Source organism: Notechis scutatus, chromosome 3 (genome assembly GCF_049901735.1).
Source record: "Notechis scutatus isolate UNSWTSFEM ecotype Mainland chromosome 3, rNotScu1.2, whole genome shotgun sequence".
In the NCBI taxonomy this organism is placed as follows: Eukaryota; Metazoa; Chordata; class Lepidosauria; order Squamata; family Elapidae; genus Notechis; species Notechis scutatus.
Window position 1 is genome coordinate 151,698,504 of NC_142011.1, and position 18,323 is coordinate 151,716,826.

The following is an 18,323-nucleotide window of genomic DNA, read 5'->3' on the forward strand; positions in this document are numbered from 1 at the left end:
GGTGAACACAATAGTGTGGAAAAAAATGTTGTGTGGGGCTACATGAATGATATTATTGTCATTTCTCTCCATGCTGAAACATTACAAGTGGAGTTTCCTCCCAGAGCAGATGGTAAATTTATGTGAGTTATTTAATATGTAATGGTTAATTAAAAAGCATAAATAAAAATTCACTGGCAATTAGTCAACAAAATAACCTATATTAGATGATACACAGTAGTGTAAAAGAGGAAACCTTCCTATTTTTAAAAGGGTTCTGGCTCCATTCATCCAGAGAGTGATCCTCAAAACATATCAAAACATATTGTTACAAGACATTATTTTTATTCTGTATGTTACTTATTAAAATAGATACTCTGTATTATCATCTTATTAGGCCCCAAAGACTTGCCATTTAAAATGGCAAGAAAAACAAGATTTCATTTGTTCAGTGATGATTGTAATTTTAGGCTATATACATTATGGAGAAAATATTTTTTCTCCAAGTAAAGTTGTAGAATGCTAATCATGTCCATCAATGTCTTAACTCAAATTTGAAAATGATTCAGGGAATCAATTTGAACAGAATTCATATTTGTCCTCTAAATTTGGCGGGTGTTTTCTTAGATTCAGCAGTTGTTGGGAATAGTATGTTCTCACATTTGGAAAAAGAATACAAAAAAGTGAATATCACACAAAATAGTAGCATTTTATTGAAAGATAATATGAGCAGGGGTGGGATTCAAACATTTTAACAACCGGTTCTGTGGGTGTGGCTTAGGTGTGGGCGTGGCTTGGTGGTCATGTGACTGGGCAGACATGGCTTAGTAGTCATGTTATTGGCTGGGTGTGGCCAACTCAATATCACTCACATCGAGGCACGCATCTCCTTGCCTGGCCTCTCATGACTGTGGGGATGCTGCAACAGTTGTAAGTGTGAAAAATGGTCATAAATCACTTTTTTCAGTGGCATTGTAACTTTAAATGGTCACTCCACACAAGCAAAGTACCAACAAAGGAGGGGGAAAAAACTCCAGAGATGTTCCTGAGACAGGAAGTCTAGTCTTGCCAAGAATGTAATAAAGGTCAACGGAGAGGCAGTTTCTGTAAGCGACACCAGAATGTTTCCTTCCTGCCTTCCTTGCAGGATTAGGCCAGTAATTTCTTCTAACAACCGGTTCTCCGAACTGCTTAGAATGTTAACAACCGGTTCTAGCAAATAGGTGCGAACTGGTATAATCCCACCCCTGAATATGAGGCAAGCTGAATTATGAAAAAGTGAATGTTGGTACAAATGATCAGAAATATATATAATAAAATAAACCCATAACAACTTTAGTGTGCAATAGATATTCTAAAAGCAGAATAAGGAAAATAATAGAGGTAGTCATAATTGAGAAAAACGTATAAAAAAAGATACCCTGATTTTGATTACATTACTGGAATATGTTGTGGAATCAACTCATTTCTTGTAACAATTTGTTGTTGTTATTATTATCTAAATGAAAGTGAATTGAAAGATTTAGGGTGAAGAAAACCACAGTAAATTCTATGTTAATTTTAGTGCTCAGGTATGTTTCTGCAACTATATGATGATGCCCTCTTTTGCATTATGTCATTATGGTTATCAGTCTAGAGGAGTTCTGCATCATAAGAAAGTTAAAACCTAATATGGACCACTTTTGTATCCCCTTAACGCATAGCCCACTAAAATAACTAGGTAGATAATTTTCTACAATTGTTAACTGCCCAACAGATAATCACACTAATAGTAGCGCTTGCTCTAGGAAGGTCTTATCAGGTCTAATTCTTTATGAAGTCAATACTAGTTTTCAGTCTCGACATTATCTAGCAAATTTTGCACAGCAGATTAGAAAGAAGCAGATAACAAACCAAAACTTGCAATGTACCTATGAAGCTTCCTCTGCTATTCTTCTTCACTCAGATATGTTTTCTGCATTAATATGCAGAAAGTTGCCTAGCTGCTAGTATAGTTTTACACTATAATACTGATTTCAAATGAAAATGTTACGGTTGGATCAGATTTGGTCCAGGCTAGAAAATGGGAGACTGTGAGTTCTAGTCCTACCTTAGCCATGAAAGATGGCTTGTGACTTTGGGTCAGCGACTCTCTCTCAGGGTTGTTGTGGGGAAAACAGGAGGGGGAAGGCATATTGGATATGTTTGCTTCTCTTGAGTTATTTGTAAAAAGTAATAGAAAGCAATACACACACACACACACACAATATCACCTTTTCCAATGATTATGTGAAGAAAGTGCATTTAAAATATATAGAGATAACAATTTTGTTCATATTGATAGTAATATCGATATCATTTAGGCTTATATACCGCCCCATAGTGCTTTATAAAACACTCTGGGTGGTTTACAATATAGAAGCTTTGTTTGCATGTTGCCCCCAACAATATGGCTCCTCATTTTAGTGACCTTGGAAGGGTGGAAAGCTGAGTCAACCTTGAGCCCCATGGAGATCGAACTCCAGACTGCAATACTTCATTTTAACCACTGCGCCACAAGAGCCTCTTATTGTTATGAAAACAATAGCCAATCTGGTGTAGTGGTTAAGGCACAAAGCTAGAAATTGGGAGACTGTTAAGTTCTAGAGACAAAGTCAGCAGTATGACCTTGGCCAGTCACCTTCTCTCAACTCTAAGAAGGAGATTCAGACCATTTCTTGAAAGCCTTTCCAAGAAAATTATAGGGATTTGTCCAGGCAGTTTCTGAGAATGGGACATGACTGAACAGAAGAAAAAAATGAACTACATAATATAAAATTTTGAGGAAGGAAAGAGCTACATATTTTTAATAATATTTCTAAGTCTGTAGACAAATGTGTTCTGGTAGATCTTTTAAAACTTTTTTTTTGTAAAAGTTACAAACTTGTGTTTGTAAGAGAAGTTATGAACTAAATGTATTGTGGCATGATTGAGAAGTTATGAAATAAATATAATTTATTTAATTATAATAATAACATCCCAAAAAGTTTAGAAACTTGATTGTTAATTAAGCTATTGTATTAAACTTGCTTTTATCAAATATTTACTTTAACATTTATATATATTTATTTATTAATAGGGCTATAACTTTTTAAAATATTTTTGATATTTTTGAATAATTTTCTGGTCTATTGATGTGAACATGGAGATAATTGTACACTAGAGAGAACACATTAAATCCACAGACATAAATAATTTATTCACTGCAAAACCATACTACATCGCATCACACCACACTATGTCACATACGATACTGTGGTTTTTATTTTTATGTAGGATTATAAAGGCTAATAATTTAGAAGTGTTAGAAATTAGCCCATGTTTGAATTCTACAACAAACAATACAACAAATAAATGTCCTACAAATAACCTGATTCAAATCGGATCACTGTTTATCATTTAGTACAGTGATCCCCAACCTTTTTTACGCCGCGGCCCGGTACCGGCATCAGCTGGGCGCCGCGGCCCGGTACCGGCATCAGCTGGGCGCCGCCATCTTTTTTGATGAAAAAGTGCTTCCACCGGAAGCACTTTTCATCAAAAGATGCGGCGCATCGTGAGCTTTTCTGGGAAATGGCTTTCTACCGGAAAGCTCACCGAGCAAATGAACGTGCTTCCGTGAGCTTTCTACCCAGAAAAGCTCACCGGAAGCACTTTTTCATCAAAAAAAGATGGCGGCGCCCAGCTAGCCAGCGGCCCTGTAGGACTTGTTCCGCGGCCCGGTACCGGTCCGCGGACCGGTGGTTGGGGACCCCTGATTTAGTACATTAGATGCAGTATCTACATTAAATTTACTTGTGAACAGCCTCAGGCTGAAATTTTATTGTTTACCAACTATGTTACAAGAATAACCTAAGCTGCCAAATAAGTCTTCGTGGATTTTGGGAGGTCTTGTGCTGAACAGCTAATGCTGAGGTCTCATGTCTTTTACGGCAGCATATTGACTCTAAGCTCAGCCCTTGCTTGACTTCTACCTTTAGCCTAGCTGGCAATCCTCCTACAACAGGTGTCTGGCTGGGGAATTCTGGGAGTTGAAGTCCACAAATAATCAAGTTTGGAGGCCCCTGCTCTACATAATGTTGTTTACATATCTCTAAGATTTCATTCTGTTTTCCTTTGATTTTGTTCCTGACCTTTTTATTTATTTTATAGTTTAGATAAGGAAATTTTTATATATAATATATAAATTATTTATTTATATGTACAAAGGACTTTTGGGATTAAACAAACTAACAAGAGAAAACCCACCCCCACTTTAAGAAATCACTACTTTTGTTTAATATCTGTCCCCCCCAAGGTTTTAGCAAACATTAACATCACTTTTGGGATTATTTTACAACAATTTAACTCCTTGCACTTTCATTTACAGATTTTAAGTTGCTTTCCAAATGTCGGAATGCAAATCAGCTTCTAAACTAATACATATCCTCATAGACTATATCTGCAAACAACCATTTCCAATGAATGACAAATCAGAATAACTGAAAGTAGGTAATTAAAATATATTTTCTAACACATATGTAGGAAAATAACAAGGTTTGGGTGGGCTTTGATTTGGTTTTTGGAGTGCCTTAAATTCTAGAAAAATAGTATGCATAGCAGTTTACAAACAGAGGTTAGTGTTTCTTGGATATGAACTGATATCCCCCAAAACTTATTGTTTGCATCTGTTTGATCCACATAGGTGTTTTCTATTGCAATTGTTCAGATATCTGAATGCTGCATGAGATCAGCAAATTCTCATATCATCTTTCATTCATTTCGAAAGAAGGAACACATTAATCACAAAATGATATGCACATAACAGTAATTTCCTCCAATGAAATAAATGATAGGTCACTGAGGGATGGAGAGAATTAGAGTTTCTTTCAAAAAAGATCATGGCCTAAGTGAGGGCATTTTTAATTCCAGCTGGCAATAACAGGAAGATTCTGCTTGAAAGGAGTTGCAGACCACAAATTAATTGCTGATAATTATGCCTATGATTATACACTGCAGTTTATTCATGACTGATGTTTGCTTCAATATAAAACATGGGGAGCGGGAGAGAAAAAGAAACAGAGAGCATGCACAACTTTCCTTAGGCACAGAAGCCAACCGGGTGATTTTGAGTCAGTTGCGCTCTCTCTCTCTCTCTCTCTCTCTCTCTCTCTCTCTCTCTCTCTCTCTTCCCCCTCCCTCCCTCCCTTCCTGTTTCAACTGGACCGTTATGGCAAATTATAACCCATAACATTTAATGAAGAAAGTTTCATCCTTCAATGGATTCCACAAACAATATTGTATTTACATACGATCTAGCTCAGGAGTCCCAAGCTTCCAGTTTATGGACTATTAGCTGTGCCGCACAAGAAGCGGGTGAGCATGCAAAGATCTATTTGCACATGCACAGAATTTGGTTGCAAACATAAAACTATCCCTCCCCCGCCGGTCCATGAAACCAGAAAGGTGGGGACCGCTGATCTAGCTAGCTATTCTGCACAGCACAGTTTCAGTTCTTTGTAAACTCAAAATTAAGAACTAGAATTGTGGGGCTTTGTGCAAAATTTTGAAGTAAAAAATCTTCTGGAAAATGTTTCCTTTCAAAATGAATATTATTTCAATTAGCATTTTTATCTCAATATCTACTGCATATTCTGGACAAGTATTTGGGACATATTACTTGATGTGAAAAAAAGTTAACCATCGCCTATTTAATAACATTCAAATGGTACAAAGAAAGTAAAAGCTCTGATGTGTGGAGAAATAGTTGCACTGATATATTGGAAACAATGCTGTGCAATCGTTAACACTTTAAAACTGTCAAATTTGCCTGAAACAGAAAAATTCTGCAAATGTTAACCTCAACAATTTTTCTTCTCATGTCTCTTGTAAGTATTAGCCTGAACTGACTGAGTTGCCTCTAAATTAAGATTAAAGCCGCTCAGAACTGTCTCAAACTGCAAGTTGGGCAGCATATAAATTTAATAAATAAATAAATGAAAATTGAAAAGGCCTGGGAAACAGGAAGGACATATCAATTGTCTCCCTTTTAAGAAAGGATTTTCTAAAAATATTTTACCAACTTTTAGCATTTAGGAAGCTGTACTTCTTTATTTTAGCTTATCTAGCTGTTTAAAATTCAAGATTTAAAACTGTTGAATATGTGGATATTTAAATGACAATATTAATAAATTATACAGACAACTAATTCTTGATTCTTCTTATTCCCCAAATGAAGATACAGTAATTTAATAATACACTTAACACTAATAATACATGACAGATCATTATGCTTTTATCATTATCATTATGAATTTTAGAAATGTATATATAAAATCTGTTTTACCTTAAATACCTGCTATTTTTAAGGGCAAAAACACAAGGAAAAATAAAAGAAAGATTTTAGAAGAAACTAACAGGATACTTGCAATTTTACAGATTTTATTACAGATTTTATTACTGGTTCCTATGCATCTTTGATAGTACACTGATTATAGCACCAATAAAATCAATTAATATTAACTTTTTCTGTCATTTTCTGTACAGATACTTTATCAGTTACAATCAAGGTGATAAAACAGTGATAAAAATAGTATTTTTCAATGAACTATCTATAATAAACTTAAACATCAATGTAGATTAACTATCTTTTCAATCCCAAAACTACTACTGACTTTTAAGTTTCTCACCATGTATTGTAGAATGAAAACAACAGCAACAAAAAACCAGTGCATTACAAAGTTCTATATTCAATGTTTCTCCTGTAACTGGAGAAACAGCACTGTTTTATTTTAAAAAATCTAACCAGATTTTCTTTTCTTTTATATAGCAAGATATAAAGTTCCAGAACAAATTCCTACCTACAAATTCTCTAACATGCTTCATGCTGATTCAAGGAATGGTTTCTTTCAAAACAGAGGTATACTTAGTGTAATCAGAATTACAGCAGCCGTAACATAGCTGCTTTTGATCTTAACTCACTTTTGTAAAAAAAAAAAAAAATGAAAGTTATACCTAACCGATTTTATAATCATGGGAATATCTTTTGAATACCGGAGGAAATCTGAAATATTTTTATCATATTAAGTATTGAGAAAAATACCCAATTTGATAAGAATCTCCCAACTAAACTAGAGAAGCCAATTCTAAATCTTTTTTTGGCAAATTTCAACTGTAAGATGAATGAAGATTTGATTGCTTTCTTTTTACTGTAGTAGCTATTTGACCATTTGTGGTAAAAATCAATCACATTCTGAAGTTGTTTTCTATTATGTTCCTTACGTGACAGATTGTAGGAAGTTACAGAGTTGACCTTGGAGAAATTATTCAGAGATAGATATTCAGACATGCCTTGAGCCCAGGAAACAGGGAAAGTATTCTGAAGAAGCACTCTGGTCAACTTTGAAGAGCTGTCACAGATACAGTTCTTATTTTATTTCTGTGGTCCTTTTTATACATACAGTAATTGCTGTAATTTATTCAAACAGAGGTGTGGGAATTTTATCCACTTCTTTATTTAATTCATTCTTTAGAACGAAAGATGGCTGATTTTCAAAGACCTTTTCATTTCTTAAATCTAACAAGGTCTCTCTTTTTAGCATTATACTCTATTTCTCCAACAATACGGCCTCCCCCAATAGGAAGTCCCAGCATGTTTTATAGGCATGAAATGAAATTAAGCCCCTCCCCCCAAATTAAGGCCTATATTAAAACATGTGAAATGGGGGGAATGGTGGGGGGGCTTGCCATTAGGAAGTACTTTTGTTACACACCCAGATATGGTGCTGCCTGCGTTGACCCCAATACGAAGTGCCCCACCAACGCCGAGGTCAACATCCAAGCCATCGCCGCCCGCCCGAAGATGCAAGGGGGGGGGGAATTAAGTCACCCCCGAAAAGACGGCCTAGCCATTTTTTCGCGGCTCAAAAAAAAAAAAAAGACCCAGCCTTATTATATGAGAAACATGGTAGTAATAACCAGGGACAAATTATTAGTATTGAAAAATTACTACAAATTAATGAATCCAAAGTGAAAATGTAATGAATGCAATGTTCTCCCATCCTGAGTTAATGGATATGGAAAAAATTCTTTCATCCTATTATTTTGCCCCTTATATACCGTATTTTTTTGGACTATAAGATGCATCTAGCTTTTGGGGAAGAAAACAAGAAAAAAAAAAACCTGCCTCTGCCTACCCCTGCTGCCTGGAACGGGCCAAAAACGGAATGTGCAGAGGCCAAAAATGGGGTGTGTGGAAGCTGAAAATGAGACGTGCAGAGGCTGAAAATGGGACACGCAGAGGCAATGATAGGTGGCAGCGCCAATAGGTGGCAACGCTGCCGATGGGCAGCAGCAATCCCCGCAGCCTGGAACAGCTGATTGTTTATTCCAGGAGGCACATCCAACCACCAATCAGTACTTGTGCTAAATCAGGTTGTGCTGAAGCTGACTAGCAGTTTGCTTTTTGCTGCAGGGAGGCAAATTGCTGGGAGGCAGAGGCTGAAGGGTGGGGGCTGATGGGTAGGCGGGGCTTCAGCAACATTTGCTCTATAAGATGCACAGACATTTCCACCCACTTTTTTTTTGGGGGGGGAGTGCATCTTATAGTCCGAAAAATATGGTAGTTTGTAGAACTGGCTGGGTGACTTTGGACCAGTCACTCTCTGAACCAACATCAGGCTCTGGCAATAAACTGGTCAGGGAATTCTTGTTGCAACTAATGAGATCAGTAGGAAAAAGGAATAGAATAGAATAGAATAGAATAGAATAGAATAGAATAGAATAGAATAGAATAGAATAGAATAGAATAGAATAGAATAGAATAGAATAGAACAGAACAGAATAGATGATCCTGTACTTGGAAAAGAATGCTAGGAAGAAGAAAAAATGAACCAGGGAACTAAGTTCTTATGCACTTAATGACCATATTTGATTTCATGGAAGTATCATCTATATATTCCTCCTCTCACTTCTGAGGGAAAGAAACTGATTGAGTAGATACCATTGGTTAAAAATGACAAATCACATTTTCATGAAAGGCAAATGGAAGAACAGAGGTTGTTTGGAACTTATTTCCAATATCAAATTCAACATCAAATCACTTCTTTCCAATATCAAATTCCTGGTTTTCTATCTTCATCCCTGTTCCCTTCTTTTTTGATGAACTTCTTATTTGTAATAAAAAAAAAATGTACCACTGTGCTGATAAACTTGACTTAGTCCCAATTTCACACATCTGTAGGTGGGTTATTTGCTGATAGGAAACCAACTCTATTCCCTGCCAGTTTCTGGTCATCTTTTCACAGTTCAGAAATAAGAAGAAAATGTTGATCCCTGCAGCCATTATATCCTTAATGGACAACAGCAATTTATGTCAGTTTACTACCCAGGTTTTTAAAACATTGGCAACAAATTTTGAAAGCAGTGGCTAACTATAATTTAATTTTGTCAAGATATGTAAATACTGGAAAAAGGAAGAAATAAGAAAAGAGATGGGAGACTGCATATCTGATGTTACTAATTCTAAAACCAGGAATTCAGCATCTGAACTAGTGAGATTTTTTGTAATCTCACTTGCTCCTTGTACAACAGAGAGAAAGATAAGAAACACGATCTCAGCTTCTGAATCCTCAAGCATAACCTAAAATATAATATAAAAATGCTATATGTCTTTCAAACCCTGGGAATACTGCAAAATCTTATGCCATAAGAAATGTTTGGTCTTTCAGATGCCACAAGACGTACTAGGTTGTTTTTGAGCAATGGACCAAATATAGCTTCTGTCAAGTTTTAAACCAAGGATTCTTGAGCAATTTTAAGAACTCTTTTATTTGCTATTTTCTCCCATTATTTCTGTAAAAACAAGTTACATGACTGCGAGGTATACGATACGTACTTCCCTTATCACAGACGGCATAAATGGTTGAACACTGAAGCGCAGAATCTGAATGAATGGCTCTTTTTTTTTTTCAAAAGCAAAAGCAAGATTAGAGAACTATGATATGAAAAAAGATTGCAAATTACTGAACATTGTAGAATCTCCTTATTTAATCTTATGCAATTCCAGCACTAAGAAATAATAAATAAGAAAGAACCAATTGTAAATATTAAAGCTTCACCATTAAATTATATTTAAATTTCATTTGGAAAAATCCACATTGGACACAGAACGATCTATAGGGAAATAGGTAACAGCTTTAAGAAGCATGATGTTATGTCAGTCAAGGCTAAACTCAAGGACACTAAAAGCTTAATTAACATATTCTCTGAAATTTGATTGAAGAATAGAACAAGTTTACAATTGTATATTTCTTTCAGTAACTACTCTTATACTATTATTATCCCAATAAAACTGCTCATTCTGTTGGTCAGTGTCAGGAACAATCAAATTTTTCCTTAGAACATTGCAATATTCTCTACTTTGGGATGGCACGGTTTTCAAGTTGCATTTTCTATTTTTCTAGGGTACAATTAACTAATCACTTCCCTTTTAACAAGGCCTTTTCACATTTGACATTTGGCAAGGTTTCCTCAGCAATTTCTAGTTTTGCAGCAGGGGCACTGAGCTTTCTGAATTGAAGTCATGGTCTTTTTTTTTACTTCCATCAAGTTACCAATGCTGCATAATGACAACTAACCCGAGTGCCTTTTTGCCCAAATGCAATACTAGAATCACAAACATAATCATTAAATAAATGCATAAATCCCTAGTGACAGTGGTCAAAACCAGATGTCGCCAACCTTTTGGACCTCAGGGACCACCAAACTCATAATTTTAAATCCCATGGACCAGAGACCCTGGGAAAATCTCCCAAAAAGTCTGCAGGAAAATTCCCCACCCCGTTTTCCTACCGATCAATCATTCTTTATTTGGGATCGCAGGAAACCAACTCCAGTTCTGTTCTCGCGGGGCGGGGGGGGAGAGAAACTTTTGGCTTCATGAAAGGAAAGCAGCAGAAGTCTCCCCTAAACTCCGCCAGAAATGAGTCTTTGTGAGACTTGTTGCTCCAGTGCAGCCTCTTGGAGCAGGATGCCTTGCAAGGTTCCAAAGACTCGTTTCTGGTGGAGTTTGGGGAGACAAAGACTTTTGCTGCTTTCCTTGCATGCAGCCAAAAGCAAAAGAAGAAAGAAGTGGAAAGAAGCAGCCTGGTGGCCAGGCGAGGCGCATGGAGTGAGTGGAGCAAGTTTTCTCCTCCACCCTTTCCCCCTCTCCTCACTACCTTGTGTTCGCAATGCAAACGACGCAAACCTTGTGTTCTCACGCAGCCTGGATTAATTGCTTTGTGGGGTGCTTTGTGGGTGACATTTCTCTGCGGACCATCAAAATTTTCTCGCGGACCACCAGTGGTCCCCGGCCCACTGGTTGGCAACCACTGGTCAAAACAGTTTTTAAAGAGGATGGGCCAAGATATAAGTGGTAATGCTATGTTTTATGCTCATATAATGAAATATTCTCACAGATCCTTCCCAGTTAACAACTAGAAGAATAAAGGGGAAATAGACAACAGAGTTAAGTATGAAACACGGGGAATAATGAATCCAGAGAGGTGGCTTCAACAATATTATATGACCCATGACAATCTCTAAAACAGTATGCAATTCATGTCTGGATGTACATGTTTAAATCCTTAACAAATTTATAGCTACTTAAAAAAAAAACACATACACACAAAGGTTCACAGATAGTAAGTCTTCCTGCCTGATAACTGACACTTTCTTCATCATGTACAGATAAATTAAAAACAGAAAATGAACACTAATAATAAACCACACACATTAAAAACAGCAGAGATCAAAATAATGCTGTATTTAAAAACATTAAAAGTAGCAGCATAAAAAAAAAAGCAAAGATCTAAAATTTCCAAAATATTCCAAGATTATCTAGGATTCTTTTAAAAGAAGTTCTTCAGGGGCACAACAAAAAACAATGATTTAAGAGCACTGCCAGATTTTCAATGGACAGTGTGTGAAAAAAGCTTCACATTTTCAGTTACAAATTTGGCCACATCTGGCAGAGAATAGATACAGATACAGATAATCAGAGTTGGAAGGGAGCTTGTAGGTCATCTAGTCCAACCCCCCGCCCAAGCAGGAGACCCTACACCATTTCTGATAAATGGCAGTCCAATCTCTTCTTGAAAGTCTCAAGTGATGGCGCTCCCACAACTTCTGAGGGCAAGCTGTTCCATTGGTTGATTGTTCTCACTGTCAGAAAGTTTCTCCTTGTTTCCAGGTTAAATCTCTCCTTGTTCAGTTTCCATCCATTATTCCTTGTCTGGCCTACAGGAGCTTTAGAAAATAGCTTGACCCCCTCCTCTCTGTGGCAGCCCCTCAAATATTGGAAGGCCGCTATCATGTCTCCCCAGGTCCTTCTCTTTACTAGACTAGCCAAGCCTAGTTCCTGCAACCGTTCGTTGTATGTTTTAGCCTCCAGTCCCCTAATCATCTTGGTCGCTCTTTTCTGTACTTTTTCTAGAGTCTCAACATCTTTTTTATAATGTGGTGACCAAAACTGGATGCAGTTCTCTAGGTGTGGTCTTACTAAGGCTTTATAGAGTGGTTTATAGAGGCTCTGAATGATGATCTTAGGACCTACATAGATGGTGGTAACCTGTCCTAAAGGTAAAAAGGAGCAGAATTAACTGGTCTGGGAAATGGACTGACAACTAATGCACATTACAATATTATTTTATTAGCCAACTCTCATTACCTGTCTGGTGAGTGCCTAAATATGTCCTTATTTTTGGACCAGTTAAAGTTTTCAGGCCATTATAAAAAACATACAGATTACAATAATGTCAACCAATAGTTTACACAAATGATTTGCAATGGGAATTCTGTAACCTAGGTAATTCTCATTCTTTCATATATGTATTAGAGCAAGGAAAATCTGCAGGATATTCTTTTCTTTTGTCAATCTGTTACATAGCAAAATGTATGATTAAATTTCTAACCTAAATACATTCTGCCATCACTATCCTTCGAAGAGTCATCAGTGGGATGTAGAGTGTACCATTTAAGAAAGGTCATATCTAGTGATAAATTTTAAAATGAGGCAAAAACTAAGAGCACAAAGTGATTGAGAGCTATCTATTAATGACCCCCTAAAATTATAGGTGGTAATTAAGTAAGCATTTCTGGCCACCAATATTCCTTTTGGATTTGAAGTGCAATATTGATAAATGTTACTTTGAAATATGCTGCTCTTGTTTTGGAATCTATGTTATAATAATTCCAGGAATTGTGTTGTTGAAGCTAAAATGGTTTTAAACACTTGCTTTTAAAATTAATGTAGACATAGATTTAGGTTCACACATATTTTGAGCAAAGCTAGTATTTCCCCCTTACTGTATATCATGATCAGGTATATTTAGCAGAGGTCTCACACTGAAATGGCTTTCTGATGAATAACTCAGGGATGACTAACTGGCATGTTGCCCGGCTATTTCAATGCTCTATTAAGCCACAGATGCATGGAAAAAAATAAATTTGTTTCGTTTTCAATTTTACACATTTTTCAGGACACATTTAAGGCTTGGCAACTTTGGGGACATGATAGACGGAACTCTGCAGTCTCTTTGAATTATGCATATCAAGCACTTTTTTCCTTATCGTATTTTACTCAGACAAAAGGAATGAGCATCAAACAATGCAGAACAATGAATTTCATTCTAATTTCATTCTCATCCTCATTCCAGTATTCAAGCCATTTGCCCCTGATTCTGAGATTTGTACAATCATTGATGGCTCACTTTTAAGAAGTACTTGCAACATGAAAAATAAAAGTGGTTTATCAAGAAAGTCAATTCTACATACAATGTTTTTATTGTTTTTGCATTTCTGCAGGTGACATAACATCCTAGAAATATTGAGTTGCAGTTTTGATGCATGTAAGAGATTGCAAATTACCAAGCCCTATTCCAAACAAGTAGTAGCTTCAACATGACTTAATCTAATAAGTTCATCCACCCAAAAAGCTGTAGCAGAAGCATTAAAATTATATACTTTAAATTCTAAAAGCTGGAAATGGATGCATAAAGATAACAGCACCAGTTATATTATTATACTATTTTCAGATTTATTGCTGTATGATTCCTTCAAACTGTATGTCAAGATATTAAATCATTTCTACTAAAATATTGATTTGTGATCTTGCTTGTAATTCTTGTTGAATATTTTCAAATACTTTTCAATTATTTCTGTAGCTCACACATAAAAAGGGAGTTACCCCTTGCATTCCACCCACAGTCTTCCCCCAAATCTATTTAGCAGGGGTTGAACTTGCAATGGGAGGGAGAATTAATTCCATCAACTGACATACAAAAAAACTGAGATACATTATTTGTATTGTTAAAGGTTTGGTGTTGATGTTGGTATTGGATTATACTAATTTCCCTATTCAGTGTTATTATTAGTGCCCCAAATATATGCATACGTATGTTTTATACATTTTTATTTTGTTATTTTGAATAAGAGTTTAAGCTTAATGAACATGTTATAAGCTTACTGTAAACTCTCAATAGTTCATAATGAGGAAAATTTACAAGAGACATCATTTAATCTCAAAATCTTTTACGGGAAAATCAGCAACAAATAAGGCTTCCATAAATGTCATATACCTTAATTTTAACAATGAATGTCAACTTCTTCTCTTAAATGACCATTTCAGAGGCCATTTTAATTACAGAAATAAGTTCCATACTGACAGGTTTTCCTACAAAATGGGTTCCAGTAGGATCTGCCTAGTCTAGTCTAGTCTAGACTCTCTTCCTCTCTCTCTCAGACAATACATCATTGCAGAATGAAGATTAGAGCCAATACATACACAGTGTATTGTAGCAGTCCCTTCTTACTTACATACCTCCTTCTCCTTCTCTCTCCCTCTCTCTCATATACACACAGACACATACACACACTTCTTAATTCAAACTTTTGGATCATAGTAGAGAGCAAAGATGGGCTGCAACTGGTTTAACAACCAGTTTGGTGTGTGCGTGCATGCCTAAGCCACTTGCATTGAAAATGGAGCATTTAGAAGTTCAGCTGCTTACCTTCCAAGTCAGCAACGGTAAGTAGAACAGCAAGGGGGTGAAAATCAGCTGTGCTGTAAGATTGAGATGAGCTAGAAAGCAGGAAATAAAGGACAGGATAGGGCAGGCACAGGTGGGCAGGGCCAGCTGATCATTAGAACTACCGGTTCTCCTGAACTGGTCCGAACCAGCAGCAGCCCATCACTGGTAGAGAGACAAGACTCATACTCAAGGTAGAAAACTGTTGATGAGCTGAGGCTGCTCTGGATATTTTAAAGTAGGTTGACGTGCAAAATAGGCAGGTTGAAGTTGCCCCAATATGGGCTGGGTTAGAATTTTCTAATTTCTATTTTAATGGTTAAGAATACATGTTTTTTATTTTTTAAATTGACTGATTGGTCACAGCTCTTAACCACATACTGTTATTTTTAATGTATTCCCCACCTCTGATGGCAGAAAATCTTACTATCTATTTTGGCAACTTTGAATTCCAGGACTACAAAATAGATATTCGGGACCCACGAAACTTCTGCTTTCTTGGTCCTGCTATAGCCAGAAATCTTTTTAGTTGAACAATATCCATTTAGGCTATATCTGAAATGAGTAGTATAGTTATTGCATGCATTTTTTGTTGGAAGGAGAAAGCGGTTAATTTTATTATTTGTTTATAAAATTTATACCACAGGCTGTTAAAATCTCTCAATGGTTTGCAACAGATTTAATGATATTGCATGCATACTAACAAACAAGGTTGACTGAGTTCATTTCTTAGAGTGTGCACTTAGAGCAGCAGTCACACCATCAGCTAGATATGTGGTTACTGATATTTTGTGGGTTATAGGCATGGTAATATATGTTATTATAATCCAATGTGGCAGGCATAAATAGGCAGCAGTCTATCTGCATAAGTCCATATATTCTAGTGATGGATTTCGGTAGCTACACACTTACCACATTATACTGAACACTGCACTGCAATTACAAATTATTTTTTTATGAAAGCATTTATGTTACTCCAGCCATTCACCTCCTCCACCAAACGAAGTAGCCACACCCCACAAAGCCATACTGAGATATTTGCTGTTTCCAGCTTTCACCTACACAGTGCCCTTCTCTCAATTATATATCTATGATAAATAAGCCTGTTGGAGTAACTAATTCAATCTTGATATGCTATTTGACTGTCAACAAAATTCCAAGCAATATACTGTGATGGGATGCCTATATTAATTTCTCCCTATATTCTAGCTAAAAAGTTGAATATTGCAGGTGGCTAACTCAGGTATATAATTGCCAGGTGCAAAACCAGAAATGCCTACTTAAAAGAGATTCTTACATGAAGATGAAAATAATTAGATTTTTTTTCTCCTTAATTTATGGGGAACACATGGGTAAGGTAATCTATAGAGATTACATGCTAGCAACCTTCTTTAGAGTTAGAAAACATTTACTGTATGTAAGGTTTTTATTTCAAGCACATAATAAAACTACTATTATGCATAAGGTAAAGGTTCCCCTCACACATATGTGCTAGTCATTTTCCGATCTAGGGGGCGGTGTTCATTTCTGTTACAAAGTTGAAGAGCCTGTCTGAAGGGCTGTCCAAAGACGTTTCCATGGTCATGTGGCTGGCATGACTAAACACCGAAGGCACATGGAACATTGTTACCTTCCCACCAAAGTGGTCCCTATTTTTCTACTTGCATTTTTACATGCTTTTGAACTGCTAGGTTGGCAGAAGCTGGGACAAGTAATGGGAGCTCACTCCGTTATGTGGTCTATGGATTCGAACTGCTGAACTGCCAACCTTTCTGATCGACAAGCTCAGCGTCTTAGCCACTGAGCCACCACGTCCCTTCTATTATGCATATGAGAGGAAAAAGACTTCTGACAATCATAATGACATGCCCTTGAAAGACTGATACTAATGGTTATTACCACAATGAATCTGTTCGAAGCCAAACTGCTTCCTATTTTCTTTATATAATCCATGCCAGCATTTAAAATAAATACTATGGTAGTTTTATAGAGTTCAAGTAACTTTAGAGTTCTATTACTTTAGCAAGATGTAACTTTCAAATATCAGCCCTAACAATGACAAGCTCCTTAATTATTTTTAAGTTGTCAGTTTTCTGTTAAAAATAAATGAAAATCATTGTTCATGGTATCTAGCAATTTATGTTGAATTTAAAATTGTCAGTGAAATTACTATCAGAAAAGATTGAAATTTGATAGAAAACTTTATAATTATTTTCATGTATCAAATGCTAGTAGGAATAGAAATGATTTTAGGGGGAAAATATAAATTATTAAAGTTATGTAATTTTATATCTTCACTTGAAATTCAAGAGCTTCAATCTACTTGGTAACACTGTCGAACTCTGATAAGAATCACATAATAGATCACAGAATAACTTTTAGCAATCATTTCCCATGCCCCTTAATAATTTGATGAATGCTTCTGTCAAGAAGGATAAAGATCACAATTTTATTTAGAGTTAACTACTTGAACTTTCAGGATTCTACTCATGAATATTGCAGCTGTTCGCAACTGATAGGATCACTGTTTGTCCCATCTTGATGATGTAATCATAGACTACCTTGCCTTTGGAGACTTATGCAGGCAAAGAAGACATACAGTACTTAGATATGGTTAAAATTAGCTGTGATCTCAGTAAGGTCTACTCAGTAAATTGTTTCTTCAAATTTATTGGTTTGCTAAGAAGAATATGTTAGCCAGAATTGGGATGAAGATATAGCTTTAACTCAGAATAAACTAGAAATGATAAAATCCTGACTTACTCAAGTGATGATTAGATTAACAGATTTACCTAACCATGAATTTTAGATCCCAGAAGCCAAGAGCCATGTGGAAGGGTTGCCAACAAAGTGTAGTTTAATCTAAATTTATCTTGTATTTTATTTTGAATGAAACTATATTAATTTTATTCTAAAAGGAGATAATAAAATAGTTCAGAAAATAACCATGCAATTAGATATAGTAGTCTGGTCATATGGTAGCAGTCTATCAAATACATAAAATATTGAACAATTCTATCTATCCATCCATCCATCCATCCATCTATCATCTGTCTATCTAATGTAGATACTGCGCATTCACTCTCCGAGTGACTCAGCAGTTTAGAGCTAAAGCATAAAAAGCATGTAAAAATGTGGTACACTAGTAAAAAGAAAGCCAAACAAAGACAAAGAGTATAAATTAAAAGTTAAAAGATGGGGGGGGAGCACCTTCACGGTACTACCCACCCCCGGGGTTGCATGCCACATTGTGTGCCCCATGAGAGTTAGCAGAGCTAG

The 18,323-nt window shown here is 36.2% G+C and overlaps 1 protein-coding gene across 1 annotated transcript in view; it reads right to left on the minus strand.

Annotated features, from left to right (window-relative positions):
* Positions 1-18,323, minus strand: part of ZNF407 (zinc finger protein 407) — a 374,450-nt gene that overhangs the window by 73,428 nt on the left and 282,699 nt on the right. The window lies entirely within an intron of this gene.